The 22,713-nt window shown below is 34.4% G+C and overlaps 1 protein-coding gene across 6 annotated transcripts in view; it reads left to right on the top strand.

The window, feature by feature from the left end:
* The first annotated feature begins 2,793 nt into the window (after window positions 1-2,793).
* The window catches only part of n6amt1 (N-6 adenine-specific DNA methyltransferase 1), a 56,885-nt gene continuing 36,965 nt past the window's right edge, over window positions 2,794-22,713 (top strand). Inside the window, exon 1 of one of the 6 annotated variants that reach the window (XM_067402729.1) lies at window positions 2,794-2,891. The gene's annotated coding sequence lies outside the window, so the exon portion shown is untranslated. Of the gene's footprint in view, window positions 2,892-20,195; window positions 20,279-22,713 lie in introns of those variants that run through there. The other 5 variants (XM_067402723.1, XM_067402725.1, XM_067402724.1 and 2 more) reach the window with 5 other exon arrangements.

The raw sequence follows: 22,713 nt of genomic DNA, 5'->3' as shown, positions 1-22,713 counted from the left end.
CTTCTGCTCACCAAGGCTGCATTTTTTTAATCAAAAATACAGTAAAAATTGTGAAATATTATTGCAATGTAAAACAGCTGTGTTCTGTGTAAATATATTAAAAAATGTAATTTATATCCAGTAATCAAAGCTGAATTTTCAGTATCATTACTCCAGTCTTCAGTGTCACATGATCCTTCAGAAATCATTCTAAAATTCAAACAGAATCTTTTGTAACATTATAAATGTCTTTACTGTCGCTTTTGATCAGTTTAATGTGTCATTGCTGAGTAAAAGTATTAATTTCTGGCCCTCAACGTAGAGTCTGTATAAATATACTTGAGCTTTGACTTTTGGACGTCTGCTAAAGTTCTTCTTCATATTCTTCCTTTTCAAACAGCTGTAACTTTGAGACTCATTGGTAAAAAGAGATCAAACTTTGCATACACAGATTACTTCTGATAGGATGGCTTAGCGACAATTGAGAAGTCTGAAAGTTCGAAAGTTTGGTTAACTCTCTGAGTAATGGACTTGACATTTCAGACATCTCATCAAGAACAACTGTGCCTTCTGGATCTTTGATATCTGTGTTTATGGATTTTCCATTTAGTAGAAGGTTTAAACCACGTCATCAGGAACTGTGAAAATGATCTGCGCAAAATTTGGCACGCATGCTCTTAGGACATATCTCGCACTAAAATTCAAAGAAATACTATATTTGAAAGAACTTTGGCACACTTATAGCATAACTGCTTGTGTCTGTGTTTATCTTGCATATGAGATATCAGCCTGACATGCTGTTTAAATGAATGATCTTATAATAAACTGCTGATGCGAAAGTTTCATGGTTGTGTGAACACGACTGGCTTCTTCAAGAGGAGCTGTGAGGTGAACTGCGTGACTCTGCTTTGCAAATATTTAAGATTACAATTAAAGACTGTAGTAATAATGTCAGAGTAGCTGTTTCCCTTCCAACTTTCACTTCTACTGTGTACAAATGTTTGCTACGGGCTGATTATCATCTAGGACCGAAGCCAAAAACAACTTAATGAACATAAAGCGAGTGAACAAACCTCTATGAGTCTTTGCTATATTTGAATAAGCTGATCCAGTTCAATCTGAAATATAACTGCAAGCAGCATTTAAAGGGCCAAGCACCACAGAGGCAGAATGAGGAGCTAAAAATCAAGGCAGAGAGCATCAGACTAACTGCAAAAATAGTCATTTGGAGACGATTTTAAGCTGAAAGCCCGTATACAGTCACTTGCAATGTGATATAATTGCTTATTACTTTTGACCAGTAGGTGGCACTGACACTAAATTGGTCTGGTGTGGTCAGGGTTGGGTGACAATGACACGCGTAAAGTTTGGGCTAAAGATGCTCTTATTCGAATTTGATGAAAATCGGACAAACACTCTAGAAAGAGTTTGAAATAGGACAAGTTAAGGGCAAGTTAAATTTGGTATCTATATTTTCGGCATGACCCAAGGAATCTATTCAGATGAGTTTCATTACAATACGCATGCTGCACCGAATCTAAAGAATCCAGTCTCGTGATTTTTTGATCTAACTGTTCACAAGCAAAAAAAAAACAATTTTTCATTTCTCGTGACCACTAGGCGGCACTGTGCTGAAACTGTGCAGGTACCCTCAGGTCATGGTTGCTATAACACGCACCAAATTTGGTCAGAATGCATTAAAGCATTGCGGAGATATAGCGTCATGTCCATTTTGGCGTGCTGTTTGTCGAATTTGTTCGTGAGTAAACCGAGAACGGTTTGACGAATTGGCTTGAATTCCATGTTTATTTTTCGGCGTGGTCTGATGATGATCTGATTAAATTTTTGTGAAAATCGGAGGAGTTTGAAAAAGTACGTTTTTGAAGACAATCAAAATGGTGGACTAGTCAAACTGTTCTCGAATAATGCATGAACGAATTCGACACAAGTGCATGCGAAAATGAACATGAGGCTATATCTTCGCAATGCTTTAGCATATTCAGACCAAACTTAGTGTGTGTTATGATAACCATGAGTAGCCTAAGATTACTTGCACAGTTTTGGCGCAGTGCCACCTAGTGGTCAGGAGATATGAAAAAATGGCTATCTTTGCTTATAACTTCTGAACAGTTTGGCCAGAAATCTCTTTAGATTTGGTGCAAGCATGCCGAGTTGAGTGATACCCAATTTTCACATATCAGCCATTTTTAATTTTGTCTATATTTTACGAATGCATTGGTGTCATGCCTTGCAGAGCCACTTCGAGACAGCACCACCTTGTTGTCAAAAATTCTAATGAATTATTTCAAAAACTGCTAATAGCTTTTGATTAATTTGTCCTTTTGTAATGAAACTCGATTCTTTGGGTCATGCTGAGAACATAGATACCAATTTTGCCATAGTCGGCCGAAGTTACTGTCTGCCATGTTAATTTTCTCTAAAAACCTTCTTTTTCAAACTCCTCCTAGATTTCCGGTCAGATTTTCACCAAATTCGAGTCACCAAATGAAAGTGCAAACAAATCCTGCCAAAGACAAAAACAGATGAGACAAATACTTAGTAAGAAAATACATTTTTGCATTTGTATTGTTGTCTATCAATCAGTGGTTTTAACTAAGGGCATAATTTTAGTTTTTATTGCAGTTGTTGTGACATTTAAAATGTCCCTCTTGCTTCTTTTATCATGCCGTGTCCTGTAAAGGAACAGTGATAGCATATGCATCGGGCAGACATTCGTATCTTGACATTGATGTTGTCCATGTTCACCCGTCCCATTCCCGCTCTGACGTCATTTCTGGGAAAGCGTACGTCAGGGCGAGATATTGACAGAGGGATGGCCTCTATTTTCGTCGCATTCCACAATCGGATGATTGAAGTCTTCAGTAACTTCAGGACCAAATGCAGCTCCTTACGTAAGTCTTGAACCTGTATTAACCTTTAACCTTCACCTGTGACCTCTGCTCTTAACCTGTTCTTAACCCTGACCCTAACGTTCATATCCGTAAACTCAGGAATGTGTGTTTACATTCAATTCATTTAGAAAATCCAGACAAACACAGCTAAACCTGGATCTGATTATCTCATTCATGAGTTTGTGCCACAGTTTCATGATGCAGAAATACTTTTTGTAAAACTCTTAAAATAAGAGACCCTTTGAAGGAATACTTCACTAAGAATAAAATTTACTGGTCGTATTTGGTCATGTTTTCACACAGGTTTGTTTCTCACAAAAATATGAATTCCAAATAAATTAATTAATTTATTATTTATTGTGTTTTCCTCACACAATTATGTCTTCAGAAGTATTTATATTATATTATATTATATTATATTATATTATATTATATTATATTATATTATATTATATTATATTATATTATATTATATTATATTATATTATATTATATTATATTATATTATATTATATTATATTATATTATATTTTTCATAATTTTGTCATGCAAGTTTGTTTCCACCACAAATATGAATTTATTTATTTATTTATAATTTTTTTGCATTTTTTTTATTTATTTATTGTCTTTTTGCATGTTTTTTCTTTTTTAAGAAGTTTTCAGAAGTCTTTTTTCAGAAGTATATATTAATTATTATATTATATTATATTATATTATATTATATTATATTATATTATATTTTATTATATTATATTATATTATATTATATTTTATTACATTACATTACATTACATTACATTACATTACATTACATTACATTACATTATATTATATTATTATTTTTTTATTTTTTGTCGTGTTGTCATGCAAGTTTGTTTCCCACACAAATATTTATTTATTTATTATCTTTTTGCATGTTTGTTTCTTACACAAATATGACTTCAGAATTATATTATATTATATTATATTATATTATATTATATTATATTATATTATATTATATTATATTATATTATATTATATTATATTATATTATATTATATTATATTATATTTTTATTTTTCATCATTTTGTCATACAAGTTTGTTTCCACCACAAATATGAATTTATTTATTTATTTATTTATTTATTTATTTATTATCTTTTTGCATGTTTTTTCTTTTTTTAAGAAGTTTTCAGAAGTCTTTTTTCAGAAGTATATATTATATTATATTATATTATATTATATTATATTATATTATATTATATTATATTATATTATATTATATTATATTATATTATATTATATTATATTTTTATTTTTCATCATTTTGTCATACAAGTTTGTTTCCACCACAAATATGAATTTATTTATTTATTTATTTATTGTCTTTTTGCATGTTTTTTCTTTTTTTAAGAAGTTTTCAGAAGTCTTTTTTCAGAAGTATATATTATATTATATTATATTATATTATATTATATTATATTATATTATATTACATTACATTACATTACATTACATTACATTACATTATATTATATTATTTTTTTTTTTTTTTTGTCGTGTTGTCATGCAAGTTTGTTTCCCACACAAATCTTAATTTATTTATTATCTTTTTACATGTTTGTTTCTTACAAAAATATGACTTCAGAAGTGTTTTATATTATATTATATTATATTATATTATATTATATTATATTATATTATATTATATTATATTATATTATATTATATTATATTATTATTTTTTTTATTTTTTGTCGTGTTGTCATGCAAGTTTGTTTCCCACACAAATATTTATTTATTTATTTATTTATTTATTTATTTATTTATTTATTTATTTATTTATTTATTTATTTATTTATTTATTTATTTATTTATTTATTTATGTATTTATTATCTTTTTGCATGTTTGTTTCTTACACAAAAATGTCTTCAGAAGTATTATATTATATTATATTGTATTATATTATATTATATTATATTATATTATATTATATTATATTATATTATATTATATTATATTATATTATATTATATTATATTTTTCATAATTTTTTCATGCAAGTTTGTTTCCACCACAAATATGAATATATATATTTATTTATTTATAATTTTTTTGCATGTTTTTTATTTATTTATTGTCTTTTTGCATGTTTTTTTCTTTTTTAAGAAGTTTTCAGAAGTCTTTTTTCAGAAGTATATATTATTATATTATATTATATTATATTATATTATATTATATTATATTATATTATATTATATTATATTATATTATATTATATTATATTATATTATATTATATTATATTATATTATATTTTTTATTTTTTGTCATGCCAGTTTGTTTCCCACACAAATACTATCTTTTTACATGTTTGTTTCTTACACAAATATGACTTCAGAAGTATTTATTGTTTCTTTTTGTCATGTTGTCACAGAGGTTTTGTTTCTCACACAAATATTTTCTCACACTTTTCTCATATTTATTCATTTATTTAGTAATTTTGTTACACAGGAATGATTTTATTTGGGTGTAAATGATAACGCAGTTTTAATTTTTGGGTGAACCATGATGTTTTTATTTGTATTGGTGGTCGAGTGAAAGTTTAGAAAAATAAACCACTGACAAAGATTTGGTTTTCATTGGAGCATAGCTTCATTCGACCTCTTAATTAGTGTATCAGGGCAGGATGCCAGTTCAGAGCTCAGAATTGGACTCATCAAACGTATAAAATTAGGAAGGTTGGCAACATTCTCATGCCTCACATGATTTATCACACACTAATGCCAGCCATTGTTCTAAATGAATGTGACACGATAAATTGATCAAGCAATCAATGATGTAACGTCGAGAGGAATTGGATTCCGAGGTCATGAGCAATTCATATTCAGCTCTGAGAGGTCATGTGAAGTTTTGCATCGGCTCTCTTTCTTGCTGCATCACTGAATCATTCTGTGTGTGTCCAAGAGGAAGAGCGCTCCTAAACACAGGATCCATCCTAATCTGATACACCAGGACGCAAAGTCGAGCTCTGATAATGGACATCAAGTCTGACATCAGACTCTGCAGTACTGCATGCAAACCCTGGATTGGTTCCATCTGAACCATGAATCATTTCCCATAAATTCATGAAATTGGAATTTTTTTAGAAGTTTTTACATTCCAAAAACAATGTATATAAGGACAAGACACATTTTCGTAGTTTTAAAATTTGCAACATTTAATTTTTAAAAATATATATTTTTTTATTCATTAAAATGTCAAAAAAGAGGCATTATTTATTTAATATGTTACAAATTTTTGGAGTAAAATTTCCATACCACCCACTAATAATCTAAGTTTCCAGTGAGCAGGCAAAAGTGGCTACTGAACATGCAACAGTTTCTCAAAACAACCCAAAAGTTTCCCGAGAGCATGCAATAGTTTCTCGTAAGCAGGCAAAAATTTCTCGTGAGCACGTGATTGTTTCTCGTGAGAGCACATTAGTTTCTCGAGAGCAAGCAATTGTTTCTCTTTAACACGCATTAGTTTCTCGTGAGCGCTCAATAGTTTCTTGTGAGCGTGCAATAGTTTCTGTTTAAAGAATGTTTAGATATTTGTACTGATAAACAATTAAAAAATACTGAGTACAAACATTTTTTTCAGCATTTAATGGATGAAGTAGGCCCATGCTTTGCAATTTTAATAAATAGTTAATGTGATTAGTTTAACACCATCCTATCTTCAAACTTTATTGGAATCAATAGTGAGTTTCCATTGTGAGGAGGAGCAGATTCCAATATTTCATAAGGCAGTTGACTACAGTTTTTGGCATTAAACAGCAAACTGGGATATGGAACTAAACTACCTTTGTCAACCTTCGTCGTTGTTCCTCTAGATGTGAATGTGATATATTAATATGGACACAATCATTTGCTTCAAAGGGCATTCGCATATCTAATACAGTGATACAGCATCTCCTTTACTTTAACTCCTTTAATCAGGATTGTTCAAGTGGTGTTGCATCACAATTGAATAAACAAACATTGGAACTGACAGAAAGAATCCGACATATCCAGGAAATGCAATCACACATTGTAATTGTACAGTCCGAGCGAATGGTCTCTTTCGTGACCCCGTGTGAGTGGAGAGCAGCTTGGCACAGCTGTCAAACACCCACAGCGCTGCAGAGAGAGTTACACTGCCCCCTACAGTCGGGGTGTGAGAAGGACACTAGCTTTTTACATCTTCTATGGTAGAGGGCTGTTAGGGGTAGCACAGTGCTGCCATCCAGTTTCTCCGATGTTTTGTGTTGTTGTTTTGTTTTAGTGCATTGCTATTCAGTTGCTAGGTTGTTCTGAGGGGTTGCTAGGGTGATTGCTATTCTAGGTTGTTGCTATGCAGTTGCTAGGGTGTTATGAGGAGTTGCTAGGCTGATTGCTATGCAGTTGCTAGGGTTTTCTGGGTGGTTCCTATGGTAGGGCATTGTTGTTATTATTGCTAGGGTGTTCTGGGGGGTTGCTAAGGTGATCGCTGTGCAGTTGCCTGGGTTGTCTGGATGCATTGTTGTGTAAATGTTGCTATGCAGGATTTCTGGGGTGGTTTCCATGTAGTTTCTGGGTGGTTGCTTTGCCATTTCTAGGTGGTTGCTAGGAGGTGATGGATCATTGAATTATTGTTTTGCTTTAGTTAATTTTCGGTTGTTAGTGTTATATGAGGGGTTGCTAGGGTGATTGCTATGCAGTTGCTAGGGTTTTCTGGGTGGTTGCTATGTCATTGCAAGTTGGTTGCTAGGAGGTGATGGGTCATTGCTAGGGCATTGTTGTTTTGTTTTGTTTTGTTTTGTTTTGTTGTGTTTTGTTTTGCTTTAGTGTATTGCTATTCAGGCATTGCTATGGTGTTATGAGGGGTTGCTAGGGTGATTGCTATGCAGTTACTAGGGTGTTCTGGGTGTTTGCTATGCCGTTGATAGGAGGTTATGGGTCACTGCATTGATATTCTGGTTCATTGATAGGGCGTTGCTAGGTGGTTGCTATGGTGATTTGAAGGGTTGATAGGGTGGTTGCTACGGAGATGTTAAGGTTTTCTGGGTGGTTGCTATGCTGGTTGCTAGGAGGTGATGGGTCATTGCTGGGGCATTGTTGTTTTGCTTTAGTGCATTGCTATTCAGTTGCTAGGGTGTTATGAGGGATTGATAGGGTGATAGGGTTGGTATTCCGTTTGCTAGAGATTTCTGTGTGGTTGCTATGCAGTTGCTAGGGTGTTATGAGGGATTGATAGGGTGATAGAGTTGGTATTCCGTTTGCTAGAGATTTCTAGGTGGTTGCTATGCAGTTGCTAGGGTGTTATGAGGGATTGATAAGGTGATAGTGTTGGTATTCCGTTTGCTAGAGATTTCTAGGTGGTTGCTATGCAGTTGCTAGGGTGTTATGAGCGATTGATGGGGTGATAGGGTTGGTATTCCGTTTGCTAGAGATTTCTAGGTGGTTGCTATGCAGTTGCTAGGGTGTTATGAGGGATTGATAAGGTGATAGAGTTGGTATTCCGTTTGCTAGAGATTTCTAGGTGGTTGCTATGCAGTTGCTAGGGTGTTATGAGGGATTGATAGGGTGATAGAGTTGGTATTCCGTTTGCTAGAGATTTCTAGGTGGTTGCTATGCAGTTGCTAGGGTGTTATGAGCGATTGATGGGGTGATAGGGTTGGTATTCCGTTTGCTAGAGATTTCTAGGTGGTTGCTATGCAGTTGCTAGGGTGTTATGAGGGATTGATAAGGTGATAGAGTTGGTATTCCGTTTGCTAGAGATTTCTAGGTGGTTGCTATGCAGTTGCTAGGGTGTTATGAGGGATTGATGGGGTGATAGGGTTGGTATTCCGTTTGCTAGAGATTTCTAGGTGGTTGCTATGCAGTTGCTAGGGTGTTATGAGGGATTGATAGGGTGATAAAGTTGGTATTCCATTTGCTAGAGATTTCTAGGTGGTTGCTATGCAGTTGCTAGGGTGTTATGAGCGATTGATAGGGTGATAGGGTTGGTATTCCATTTGCTAGAAATTTCTGTGTGGTTGCTATGCTATTGCTGGGGGATTTTGGGTCATTGCTGGAATATTCTGGATGATTGCTAGGGCATTGCTGGGTGGTTGCTAGGGCATTCTGAGGGGTTGCTAGGGTGGTTCCTTTGTAGTTTCTTGGGTGGTTGCCATGTCTTTGCTCTGAGTTTGTGCGTCATTGCTGTGATATTCTGGGTGATTGCTAAGGTGTAGCTGTATGTAGTTTCTACAGTGTTCTGGGTGGTTACTGTGGTATTATGATGATTTCTTCCAAGTCTCTGTGATCTTCTCTAGAAGTGGCTGGGAAGTGTCAGAGGTTTTAGCATATATTTGGTACATCATCACATGTACCATCAAAACATCAAAACATGTGGAGGACTTTATTTTGAAGATCAGTCAAGTCTGTCCACTCTCCAGGTTGTTTTGTTCAGGTTGAGAATTCTTGCTCTGGTCTTTGAACTGGCAGGTCCAAACACGCCTGTTGAATGAAGCTCTACTCACCTCTCTATAAACGGAGCTCCCTGTCCTAACCGTTTTGGCCCTAATTACCCATAATCCTCAGTGAGACTCTAAAAGTCAGCCAAAAAGTGCTGTTGTTGAATAGGGAGTCTGTCTGAAGATTAGAGCATTCGGTTCTCTCTCAAGTCTAGAAATGATGACAACGGTTTCTTACCAAGAGTTCCTCAGACTTTGATTTGCTGTTTTATCAGTGGTTGAAATGCTTTTATGTCAGAGTCTTTGAGCAGTGGACAAGGCCTTTCAAAGTGCCGGGAATAATTTTCCCCAGTTGTGGCTGGAATAAGTGATGAGGGAAAAATCATTGGTCTGTGTGATGTGTGGGTGAACATGGCCACTATCACTGCGGAACAGTATAAACATGATTCTCCAGACTTGTGCTACAAATCAATAAACCAACTCAAACCATCGCTTAACAATTTAAACTCTTAGTATTGCTCAGTCCTCTATCCAAATACATAAACTCTTCAGGATACACAGGCTATGCTATATAGTTTGATTTTGACTCCTTTGTGACATTGATCCATTGATACTTATTTGACACCGTTTAAACATAAAACATTTATTGCGTTTTGACCTTTCAATTTACAAAACAATAGCATTTTGGGGGCCTGAAAACGCAAACTTTTGAAAACGATACCGTATTTGTCTGAGTGTAAACTACAAAAATGCAAATTTGTGAAAACAGTGATATTATACACATGCTTATTATGTGTTCAGTCTATAGGCGCATAGTGTTCTTAGTGACATCGCCATCTACTGGCATGGTAGCAGAATACAGTTATTTTATTCATATTTTATTTTATTTTATTTTATACAGAACATTTTTGTCTGTACGAGAAAAAAGCAAAGGATTTTTTTTTTTTTTTTTTTTTTTTCAGTTTTAAGTACATTCTTGTCGTGTAAACATACTCAAAGTAACATAAATCTTATAGCCAGTGTTGATTGCTTACAAAGTAGTCTGTTAATGATTACAAAGTACATGATGAAATTGTAGTTGGTAATGCAATCTATTAGATTTGAGTTTTGATTACTTTCACTCACTTGTCACATAGATTTGAATAGGAATCATTTGTACCATGATGTCATAAAAATACAAAGAGAAAGAAAATATATTCTACGTAATCTTTATTATCAACGACATGAAGTGCATTAAATGTCAGGGTTTCCAAAACTGGGGTTTGTGAATGAACTGGAGGGGGTTTGTAAATTGATAAATTAAATCATAAAAATGTGAACTTAAAGAAAAAATAAATGTTTTTTTTTTTAAATGTTTTATTTGTTAACCTCCATGTCTGTGTGACCATTAACCGACATCAGAGAACTGTAAATGTGTTGTTAAATTATTGAAATATTAACTTAAAAACTTATGGTAATTATCTTAGCTCAAAACAGTGTGTGAATTATACATAATCTTTAATGATTATAAGCATTTTAAAATGTAATATAATCTAATTGCAAGTCCTTAATTTTTTTAATCTGATTATGCAATCCAGATTACATGTAATCAGTTACAACCCAGTCATGCAAATAATCATAATTGAGATTATAAAATTTACTATATAATAATTTGGCCTTTAACTCAATCTTGGATGCCGAAAAGTTTGTTTCCATTGAAAAGAAGGCAGATTTGATCCATTTGAACTCATTCACTCTAGTCAAGGATTTAGTGCACACTAAGTTTAAGACTCTTGTTCTTTCCTCATTTAATGTGGCTTTCTCAGTTTGTAGATTTTGTGCTCACAAATCATTCCAGCCCATCCATCGTCATGCTCAAGAGGTAATGATGTGGCTTTGGCCATAAGCATGACAGTATTTACCTAGCTGCTCATTGGCACATGAAATCTAAGCATTCGTTAATCATGCCGGCTAAAAGAGACTACATGACAAGAAACAAACAAGCTTGCCAACAAACCATCAGGCAACCAAAAAGCTCATTAGCTAAACATTGGTATTGCACTCACACTGCCAGGGATTTTTTCTATGGAATATCTAAGATAAAGAATAAAGATGTATAAAGAATCTAAATGGCAATGCTAACATTGGTTTTGCGGATGAACATTTATCAAGAGAAAAGATAAATGCTCTGTAAATGCTAAACTGGTTATATTGTCATGCTACAGAGGAACTTTGATTCATCAATGCATTTTATTTGCATAAAAGTCATTGTGAACATCTCGCTCATTTTAGTGTGATGTTAGTGGCATCTTTAGAGGTCTGCACAAGTTTCTCAATTGGAAAAGTGTGAATGGGTATCATTATACATTAGAAACATTAACATCATGATTTTCCGTAAAGCTGCTTTGAAACAATGTGTATTGTGAAACGTGCCATACAAATCAATTTGATTTGACTTGAACCAAACCCATCGTAGGTCACCTCCGTTTGTGAGTCAGTATCAGTGTCCTAATCATTAGATTAATGTGATTCCAGTACAGCAAAGCGAAGATTTTACTCATTGCAGATGATTTGTTTCCATCTCTTTTTCCATGCAGCTGGGTTATTGTATCACAGATTCCCATACAGGAAACACACGCAACGTCTACAGCCAATTGCTCCATATTCACATCTGCCATGACTGACTTACTTAACCGTCAGAATGAGAGTGAGATTAGAAACAGAAACGACCTTTTTACTTGTTATAGATTAATATAAAAAGGGGCTGTTGAACTTCTGATGGCTCTTTATCCATATTTTGCTGAACTGAATTGTTTTGAAGATGCTCAATAGTTGGCTTAGAGGAATAATTCACCCAAATATGATTAAACTGCATTGAAATGGAAGAGTAAATTGTGACATTGTTGCATGAACTTTAAATACCTCCAGCTGAGTTTATACCTAGACTTTCCATCCTCTATGTCTGTGTTTGACTCAGGTGGGATTCCTGTGAAGGGAAAGACAGTCAGAGTGAATCTGAGCTCTGTTAAAATCATAATGTTCGTGGAAGGACGACTCAGAGAGACGCCCACCGTCTGATGGCTTTACAATGTGACAAAAACCAGAACTGCTTCAGATTTCATATGCATTGCACCTTATGAAGCATGTGGGCCTTCTTCTAAAAGTTGTTCTGGCATGAACATACACTACCGTTCAAAAGCTCGGGGTCAGTAAGTTCTTTCACTTTTTGAAGGAAATCAGTACATTTATTCAACAAGTATGCATTATATTGATCAAAAGTGACATTAAAGACATTTGAAACGCTACTTAGATGAATAAATAAATGCTGTTCTTTTGAACTTTCTATTAATTAAAGAATCTTTAAAAAATGTATCACAGTTTCCACAAAAATATGATGCAGTTTAAACATAATTCTACAGACTTCTGCTACAAATCAATAAACCAACTCAAACCATCACTTATCAATTAAAAAAAAAGTCACAATTGTGTTATAAAGTCAGAATTGCATGATAAAAAGTCGCAATTGCAAGTTATAAAGTCAGAATTGCATGATAAAAAGTCACAATTGCAAGTTATAAAGTCAGAATTGCATGACAAATTTGCAATTGCAAGTTATAAAGTCAGAATTGCATGATAAAAAGTCGCAATTGCAAGTTATAAAGTCAGAATTGCATGATAAAAAGTCGCAATTGCGAGTTATAAAGTCAGAATTGCGAGATAAAAAGTCACAATTGCGTTATAAAGTCAGAATTTCGAAATAAAAAGTCGCAATTGCGTTATAAAGTCAGAATTGCAAAATAAAAAGTCAGAATTGTGAGTTATAAAGTCAGAATTGTGAGTTATAAAGTCAGAATTGCGAGATATAAAGTCAGAATTGCAAGATAAAAAGTCACAATTGCGTTATAAAGTCAGAATTTTGAAATAAAAAGTTTGCAATTGCGAGTTATAAAGTCAGAATTTTGAAATAATTGTTGCAATTGCGTTATAAAGTCAGAATTGCAAAAAAAAGTCGCAATTGCGAAAAAAAGTCGCAATTGCGTTAGAAAGACAGAATTGTGAAATAAAAAGTCAGAATTGTGAGTTATAAAGTCAGAATTGTGAGTTATAAAGTCAGAATTGTGAGTTATAAAGTCAGAATTGCGAGATATAAAGTCAGAATTGCAAGATAAAAAGTCACAATTGCGTTATAAAGTCAGAATTGCGAGATAAAAAGTCACAATTGCGTTATAAAGTCAGAATTTTGAAATAAAAAGTTTGCAATTGCGAGTTATAAAGTCAGAATTTTGAAATAATTGTTGCAATTGCGTTATAAAGTCAGAATTGCAAAAAAAAGCCGCAATTGCGAAAAAAAGTCGCAATTGCGTTAGAAAGTCAGAATTGCATGATAAAAAGTCGCAATTGCGTTATAAAGTCAGAAGTGCAAAATAAAAAGTCGCAATTGCGTTATAAAGTCAGAATTGCAAAATAAAAAGTCGCAATTGCGTTATAAAGTCAGAATTGCAAAATAAAAAGTCGCAATTGCGTTATAAAGTCAGAAGTGCAAAATAAAAAGTTGGAATTGCGAGTTATAAAGTCAGAATTTTGAAATAATTGTTGCAATTGCGTTATAAAGTCAGAATTGCAAAAAAAAGTCGCAATTGCGAAAAAAAGTCGCAATTGCGTTAGAAAGTCAGAATTGTGAAATAAAAAGTCGCAATTGCGTTATAAAGTCAGAATTTCGAAATAAAAAGTCGCAATTGCGTTATAAAGTCAGAATTGCAAAATAAAATGTGAAGTGAAGTGACATGTGGCCAAGTATGGTGACCCATACTCGGAATTTAACCCATCCAAGTGCACACACACAGCGGTGAACACACACCAGGAGCAGTGGGCAGCCATTGCTGCGGCGCCCGGGGAGCAGTTAGGGGTACGGTGCCTTGCTCAAGGGTCTCACCTCAGTCGTGGTATTGAGCGCTGGATATTCTCTCCCCTCACCGACAATCCCTGCTGGACCTGAGACTCGAACCCATGACCTCTGGGTTACAAGTCCGACTCTCTATCCATTAGGCCACGACTGCCCCTAAGTACTATGTATTAGTACTAGTACTAAGTACTATGGTTGGCAGATTTTTTCTCTGTTCACCTGCCACATCCACACATATAATGAGGCCTTGACATCCTGTCTAAAAAAGCATTATTATTATTTCATCTGTGTCAGTCCATAGTACCATCCGCTCCACCTCCACACCAGCTCTGTGATGCCTGAAACCCCAGTGAGAGGAAAATTCTAGGAAGCGTCGAGTGACACTGAGGTAAAGGATCCAGGCGAGGTGGAGTGGGTGGGTTCAGGGTGTGTAAGAGCTCTTCCCCAGGGGGCTGTAAGCCCCTCTGCAGGGTTGACTTCCTTCCTGCAGGAAACCCCGCCCACTCCCTTCATCCCCCGCCACTAACGAGCCCAGCAGACGCCGTACGAGCCGAATGCACAAGCCCTGAATCCTGTACTGCAGCCGCGTGGCTTGAAAACAGAACCCATCTGGGGACGCTGGATAAGATGTTGTCCGCAGCCCAGTTTCAGTGTTTCTCAGCTGTTGGAGCTCAAACGGAGCAGACAGGTGAGGGCTGCTGTGGCGCCAGGACTGGGCTGTGGCCCGCGGCCAGAAAACCCACTTTCCACATTTATCCTCCTGGCTCCAGGTTCAGCCACACCAACCAATGAAAACAAGGGCTCGGCGTGATGCAGCGGCCTGGAAATCTCCACTGGGACGGGATGGCACCACCGCTCCTAATTAACTTTTATTTAAAGGATGGGAGAGGCATTAAACTCCTTGTCACTGCCAAAAAGTTTTTTATAACTTATTTGAAAGTGGCTGTGATACAGTGGAATTACTGTACAGTAATGAAAATCAAATAAGTCATATGGTTCATTTTAAGCACCATCTGGAATCGGCCAATATTAACATTTTTAAAGAATCAGCGCTGGTCCAGTTAGGCCAGTATTTGAAGCAGCTCTTATATGTGAACATGTCTGTGAGTTTTAATGTTTCTCATTTTAATTATAATCTTCTATAATTCTAGATTGGAAATAAATGTTTATGGAAACAACAAACAAAATATAATGTGCCATGATATTTGTTATCAGCTATAAAATAAAAAGATTTTTCTAAATATTTTCAGAAGAAAATGGTTGCTATGTGGTTACCAAGATGTTCTGAATGATTTTTAGTGCATTGCCATGCAGATATTCTGGGTGATTGCGAGGGCATACTAGGTGGTTGCTATGGTGTTTTGGGTGGTTGCTATGTACTTACTAGGGTGTTCTGAGTAGATCCTGCGAGATTGCTATGGTGTTATAGTGTTTTTATCCTGTTTGGCTTTAAAAGAGTCCCCTCTTAAGTCTCTGAGTGATTGCTAGAGCAATCAAGGTGTTTGCTAGGGTGTTCTGGGGGTTGCTATGCAGTTACTAGGGTGTGCTGAGTGGATGATATGTGGTTGCTATGGTGTTATTGTGTTTTCATAGTGTCTAGTGTGAAATGAGTCCCTTCTTAAGTTTTTGTGATATTCTGGGTGATTGCTAGGGCATTCTAGGTGGTTGCTAGGGTGTTCTGGGGGGTTGCCATGTAGTTACTAGGGTGTTCTGAGTAGAGGCTGTGTGGTTACTATGGCGTTATGGGGTTTTCTTCCTGTCGAGCATGAAAAGAGTCCACCCCTAAAGTCCATGAGATATTCTGGGTGATTGCAAGGTGGTTGCTAGGGTGTTACTATATCAGCCAAAAAACATCTATATTGGTGCTTCACCTGTAGTATCATATTGTTTTAAGAAATAAGATGGCAATTTGGATGGGAGATGAAATGCTTAGATAGTTTTATGCATCAAGTAATGGATGTCTTGTTTAATCTAAATGAAGGAAATGTTGAAAATCGATTACTGAATTGACTTTGAACTTTTGTTTTTTGACTCATCATTGGGACTGCACCAAGACAGCTGGATCCACGAGAATCACACCATACTTTTTGCATACTACTATTTACTTGAACTGAATGAGCTCCTCCCTAATTCATGGAAGGCCACATGAGTTTATCCCTTAAGTTCATGGGTTTCTGCTCCGGTGAATCCCCACAGGGTTATCCCCCATATTTCAGAGAAGTCTGATTCATCTGTTTGTCTGATCCCACATATGATCTGATGGCAATGTGGGATGAAATGAGCTTTTTGAGACGTTGACCTCAATCTTTCCGTCACACTGGAAAGGAATGTGTGTTGGAGCATGTAAGCCAAAGATGTGGTCCGCTGGTGAAGCTCCTTGATCTATCAAATATAAGCCACCAAAGGGAGAATCACGTTTTGGAGAAGCGTCTGGGAGTATTTGGTAGATGTGATTTTAATGAAGTCTTCTAGTCCGTGGCCATCACAGCAGGCTCCAAGAGTAATTGGATTTGCCTCATTGAGTTCCAGCTTGTTATGGCCAGAGACTCCCTAAAAGATGCTGACGAGAGCATTGAGCTCTTGTGTGAGTTATAGATCGGCCCAAACCTCGAATGCACTGGTGAACCAACCAGGATCCATGTAAAACCAGGGTCATTTGTAGCACTTTCTACAGTGTATGTGCTCGGATCCAAAGAAAAGAGTCGTGCGGTCAGGTCACCCACACTCTGGCATCATCTTGAGTTGCAGTCGATTCGTTATTTATGCCCCAAAAACATTAAATACTGCCCTACCGGAGAGGGAAAAGATGTGTCAAAATCTGCTCTGCTGAGCCAGTGGCCCTGTATGGAAGCACATTTCTGTCTCATAAGAAAAAAAAAATCTGGATTTGGTAAATCATAATTATGACATAAGTTATAATTGTGACACAAAAACAGAAAATTATGAGATACTTCATAACTATGAGATAAAAAGCAAAAATGGACATAAGTCATAATTATAACAAAACGTCAAAGTTATGAGATTAAAAAAAAGTCATAATTGTGACATAAAATTGTAAATTATGGTATACTAAGTCACAATTATGAGATAAAAAGCCAAACTGGACAATACAAATTATGAGATAAAAAGTACAAAAAATGTGACATAAACGTGTAAATTATGGCACACCAAGTCATAATTATGAGATAAAAGGCCAAAAAGCCGAACCAGTGGCCTTGTATTAAAGCCGATACCACAAAAAAGTGAAAATTATGAGATACTTCATAACTATGAGATAAAAAGTCATAATTATAACAAAAATTCTAAATTATGAGATAAAAAATGGAAATAGAGAGCAAAATTTATGCAATGAAAAATATTGATCTACCAAGTCATAATTATGAGATAAAAAGCCAAAATGGACAGCAAAAATGTTGAGATAAGAATCCATAAATATCAAATTAACTTGGAAATAATATCATAACAAGTCATAATTATGAGATAAAACAAACATAATTATGACATAAAAATGGAAATTATGGCATTAATATTTCATTATGAGAGAAAAAGCCAAAATGGACAGTAAAAATCATGAGATAAAAAGTCATAAATGTAACATAAATGTGGAAATTATGGCATACCAAGTCATAATTATGAGATAAAAGGCCAAAATGCTGAACCAGTGGCCTGGTATGAAAGCCGATACCACAAAAAAAGTGAAAATTATGAGATACTTCATAACTATGAGATAAAAAGTCACAATTATAACAAAAATTCTAAATTATGAGATAAAAATGGAAATAAAGAGCAAAATTTATGCAATGAAAATTCATAAATATCACATAAACATGGAGATCTACCAAGTCATAATTATGAGATAAAAAGCCAAAATGGACAGTAAAAATCATGAGATAAAAAGTCATAAATGTAACATAAATGTGGAAATTATGGCATACCAAGTCATAATTATGAGATAAAAGGCCAAAATGCTGAACCAGTGGCCTGGTATGAAAGCCGATACCACAAAAAAGTGAAAATTATGAGATACTTCATAACTATGAGATAAAAAGTCACAATTATAACAAAAATTCAAAATTATGAGATAAAAAATGGAAATAGAGAGCAAAATTTATGCAATGAAAAGTCTTAAATATCACATAAACATGGAGATCTACCAAGTCATAATTATGAGATAAAAAGCCAAAATGGACAGCAAAAATGTTGAGATAAGAATCCATAAATATCAAATTAACTTGGAAATAATATCATAACAAGTCATAATTATGAGATAAAACAAACATAATTATGTCATAAAAATGAAAATGATGGCATTAATATTTCATTATGAGATAAAAAGCCAAAATGGACAGTAAAAATCATGAGATAAAAAGTCATAAATGTAACATAAATGTGGAAATTATGGCATACCAAGTCATAATTATGAGATAAAAAGCCAAAATGGACAGCAAAAATGTTGAGATAAGAACTCATAAATATCAAATTAACATGGAAATAATAGCATAACAAGTCATAATTATGAGATAACAAAAACATAATTATGACATAAAAATGGAAATTATGGCATACTAAGTCCTAATTATGAGATAAAAAGCCAAAATGAACAATAAATGTGGAAAGTCATAATTATGAGATAAAAAGTCATAAATGTAACATAAATGTGGAAATTATGGCATACCAAGTCATAATTATGAGATAAAAGGCCAGAATGCTGAACCAGTGGCCTGGTATGAAAGCCGATACCACAAAAAAGTGAAAATTATGAGATGCTTCATAACTATGAGATAAAAAGTCATAATTATAACAAAAAGTCAACTATAAGATAAAAAGTTGAAATAGAAAGCAAAATTTATGAGATGAAGATGATATCACATAAACATGGAAATTATGGCATACCAAGTCATAATTATGGGATAAAATGCCAAAATGGACAGCAAAAATGTTGAGATAAGAACTCATAAATATCAAATTAACATGGAAATAATAGCAAAACAAGTCATAATTATGAGATAACAAAAACATAATTATGACATAAAAATGGAAATTATGGCATACTAAGTCATAATTATGAGATGAAAAGCCATTATTATGATTCAATAGTTTTTGATGTCATAATTATGATTTTATGTCATAATTTTTTTTTTTTTTTTTATGTTATTATTATTACTTTTCAATCTCAGGATCAATGTAAAACTGGGGTCAGTTTTAGCACTTTCTACACTAAATCACCAGAAGTGTGACATATGCAACTTATCCCAAAACTTTGGATGGTGGACAATCCCAAAGTCACGTGGCCTCCTGTGACTTTGGGATTGCTCTGTGACCAGTTTGAAAGCATTCCCATCCTTGAGAACCAATTTAGACCTTTTGTTAAAGTTTTGCGTAATATAATTTTTGAATGTCACGTTCTAGAGTTCAATAGCAGTAATGCTGAATCACTAGGGTGGTGTTGCCTTCCTGACTGCCTGTGATGTACTTCCTCAGTGCAAAGCGTTCCGGCTTCCCAAGGTTGCCTTTCCTGCTTGACCTTTGGTTTGGCTTCCATGATGGGGTTTGTCACACCCTTCCAGGAACACAACGGCGAGGCCTCCACCTAAATAGGCCCATATAAATCTGTTTCATGCATTTTGTAAGCCATCCTGGGTGTTGCGAAACAATAGGGGGTTTCCTGTAATACGAAAAAGATGAACAGGAGTAGTGCATGACTAAATTTTGGGAACCTGTTGGGTCATAAATGGTGCCACCCAATAATAAAGTTTAATTTTGTGAAGTTTCCTCTCAGATACTCCAAGGCACGTCAGATTTCCTTCCTTCTCTCAAGCTTTGGCACAAAAGCGTTTTTGAGGCAGCTTCCAGGGTCAAAATGGTGACAGCATAGGATGTGACCACACATCTGTGTCATTGGCACGTTTTATGTTCATCTCACACCACAGCTGGCCTCTAAAGATCAGTTTCCAGGAGGGTCTGCTTCTTGACAAGAGTTTGAGAAGCATTAAAGCTAATTACGATTTCTACAATTGTGACCGTCAGACCTTGAACTCATCAAAAACGGGGACAATATACAGGTCATCTGAATGCATTGTGAACAGACTGTTTATTGTTTCTTGCTCTTCTGTTGACAGAAAATGTCTTATATATTCGTAGCAAGTGATTATCATTGCAATATAGAGTCATATGAATGCTGCAGCTGTTTTATGTGACCTAGTTCTCCTGAGTAGCAGTCGGCGTTTCCCACTCAGTTTTACCACACAAACTGTGTGTCTTTGTCTGCAAACATCACTAACAAGATTTTTTAGGATTTTGGCCTCATCCTAGTTTGATTTGACTCATTATTTATGCCCCAAAACCATAATTTCATACAGCTCTACCAGAGAGGGAAAAGATGTGTCAAAAGCTGCTCTGTTGAAACTGTGGCCTGTATGGAAGCCCGTTTCTGCCACATAAGAAACAAAAATGCTTTGATAAATCATAATTATGACATCAATCAAAACTGACATTGAAATTGAGATAAGTCATGATTGACATTTCATTCATAATCGACTAGTTAATCAACTAATTTCAACTTTTTATGCCATAATGACTTTTCATCTTGTAATTTTGACTTTTTATCCTAAAATTATGATTTAGTATCTCATAATTTTGACTTTTTATGTCAATTGACTTTTTATCTCATAATTTTGAGTTTGTATATCAGCTGTCTTAGTATCTAATAATTTTGACTATTCATGCAATAGTTACTTTTCATCTCATAATATTGTCTTATTATCCCATAATTATGACTTAGTATCTCATAATTTTGACTTTTTATGTCAATTGACTTTTTATCTCATAATTTTGAGTTTGTATATCAGCTGTCTTAGTATCTAATAATTTTGACTATTCATGCAATAGTTACTTTTCATCTCATAATATTGTCTTATTATCCCATAATTATGACTTAGTATCTCATAATTTTGATCACAAGTGATGATGTCTTAGTATGTACTGTAATAATTTTGACTTTATGCCATAATTACTTTTTATCTCGTAATATTGTCTTTTTATCCTATAAATATGACTTAATGTCTCATAATTTAGCTTTTTTTCTCACCATTGACTTTTTATCTCATAATTTTGACTTTGTGTTTCATAATTATTACTTTTATCCCATAATTATGACTTTTTCTCTTATAATTTTCACTTTTTATTTCATAATTATCACTTTTAAACCATGACTTTTTATCTCATAATTATCACTTAGTATCTCATAATTTTGATTTTTTTTTTTTTTTTTTTTTTCATAATTATGACTTAGTGTGTCATAATTTCCATTTTTGTAAATTATGGCTTAGTATTTAATAAATTACTTTTAACTCTATAATTATGTGTTTTATCTCATAATTTTGGCTTTTTATTTTGTAATTACTATTTGACTTAGTGTATCTTAATTTCAGTTTTTGTTAATCATGTGTTAGTATTTCATAATTGACTTTTTATCCCATTATTATGCCTTTGTATTTCATAATTACTACTTTTGTCCTCTATGACTTTTTATGTCATTATTTTGACTTTTTTCCTCATAATTATCTCTAAGTATCTCATAATTTTGACTTTTTATCTCATAATTTTGACTTTGTGTTTCCTAATTATGACTTTTATCTCATAATTTTGATTTTTTTTATTTCATAATTTTAGTGTGTCATAATTTCTTTTTTTTTATTATTATTATTACAGCTTCATAGGTAATAATTTACTTTTTGTCTCATAATTTTGACTTTTTATCCCATAATTTTGACTCATAATGAAGACATACATGTTTTCTTATGTGGCAGAAATGGGCTTCCACAGGCTTGAGGAATACAGGTATTTCAGATCTATTGTAATCCTTAATCTTGACGCTAACTCAAGCAGAAAGCCTTACCTGCGTCTTCCCAGAGTCTGCCCTGCACGCTAACTTAGATAAGATGCGAATGCTTACAACACATAAAGGCTATGCTTGAATTTAGGATCTGTGTGTCGTCTGTCAGTTTATCCTTCCATAATATCACTCTTTTACAGGGATATGATGACGTCTGTTTGATATCCTGAGAGCCAGCGTTAGCGTTGGCTGAAGCGTTGAGCTCTGGCTGTCCTCCATGAAGCAACGCATCCCAAAATGTCATTAATCGCAGTTCATATACAGCGTTCTGCTGCCTCAGCGCTTCTCTGCAGTCTCCATTTCAGATTTGCTTCTTTCTCCCTGGGCGAACATCTGCAATAAATGAAAGACTTTTATCATATGAATGTTGAAAAAAGGAATATGGTGGTGAATTAGAAAAAATGGTCCACCTACATGATGTGTCTGTTGGATTGAATATCAGGGCTTCAGCCGTACACCACTGTGTTGGACGAGCAGTGTCCTGATGGGGAACGTAATTCAACACTAGCTAATCACACCAGCAGGCGTGTGCTGATGTTCTCAGACCTGACAGTGTGTGGAAAACCACCAGTCAACCTGGATAATCTGCTGTGTAAAGAAATA

Source organism: Chanodichthys erythropterus, chromosome 12 (genome assembly GCF_024489055.1).
Source record: "Chanodichthys erythropterus isolate Z2021 chromosome 12, ASM2448905v1, whole genome shotgun sequence".
Classification (NCBI taxonomy): domain Eukaryota; kingdom Metazoa; phylum Chordata; class Actinopteri; order Cypriniformes; family Xenocyprididae; genus Chanodichthys; species Chanodichthys erythropterus.
Note: the sequence above shows the minus strand (reverse complement) of the source record. Positions and strands in the feature narration are given on the sequence as shown.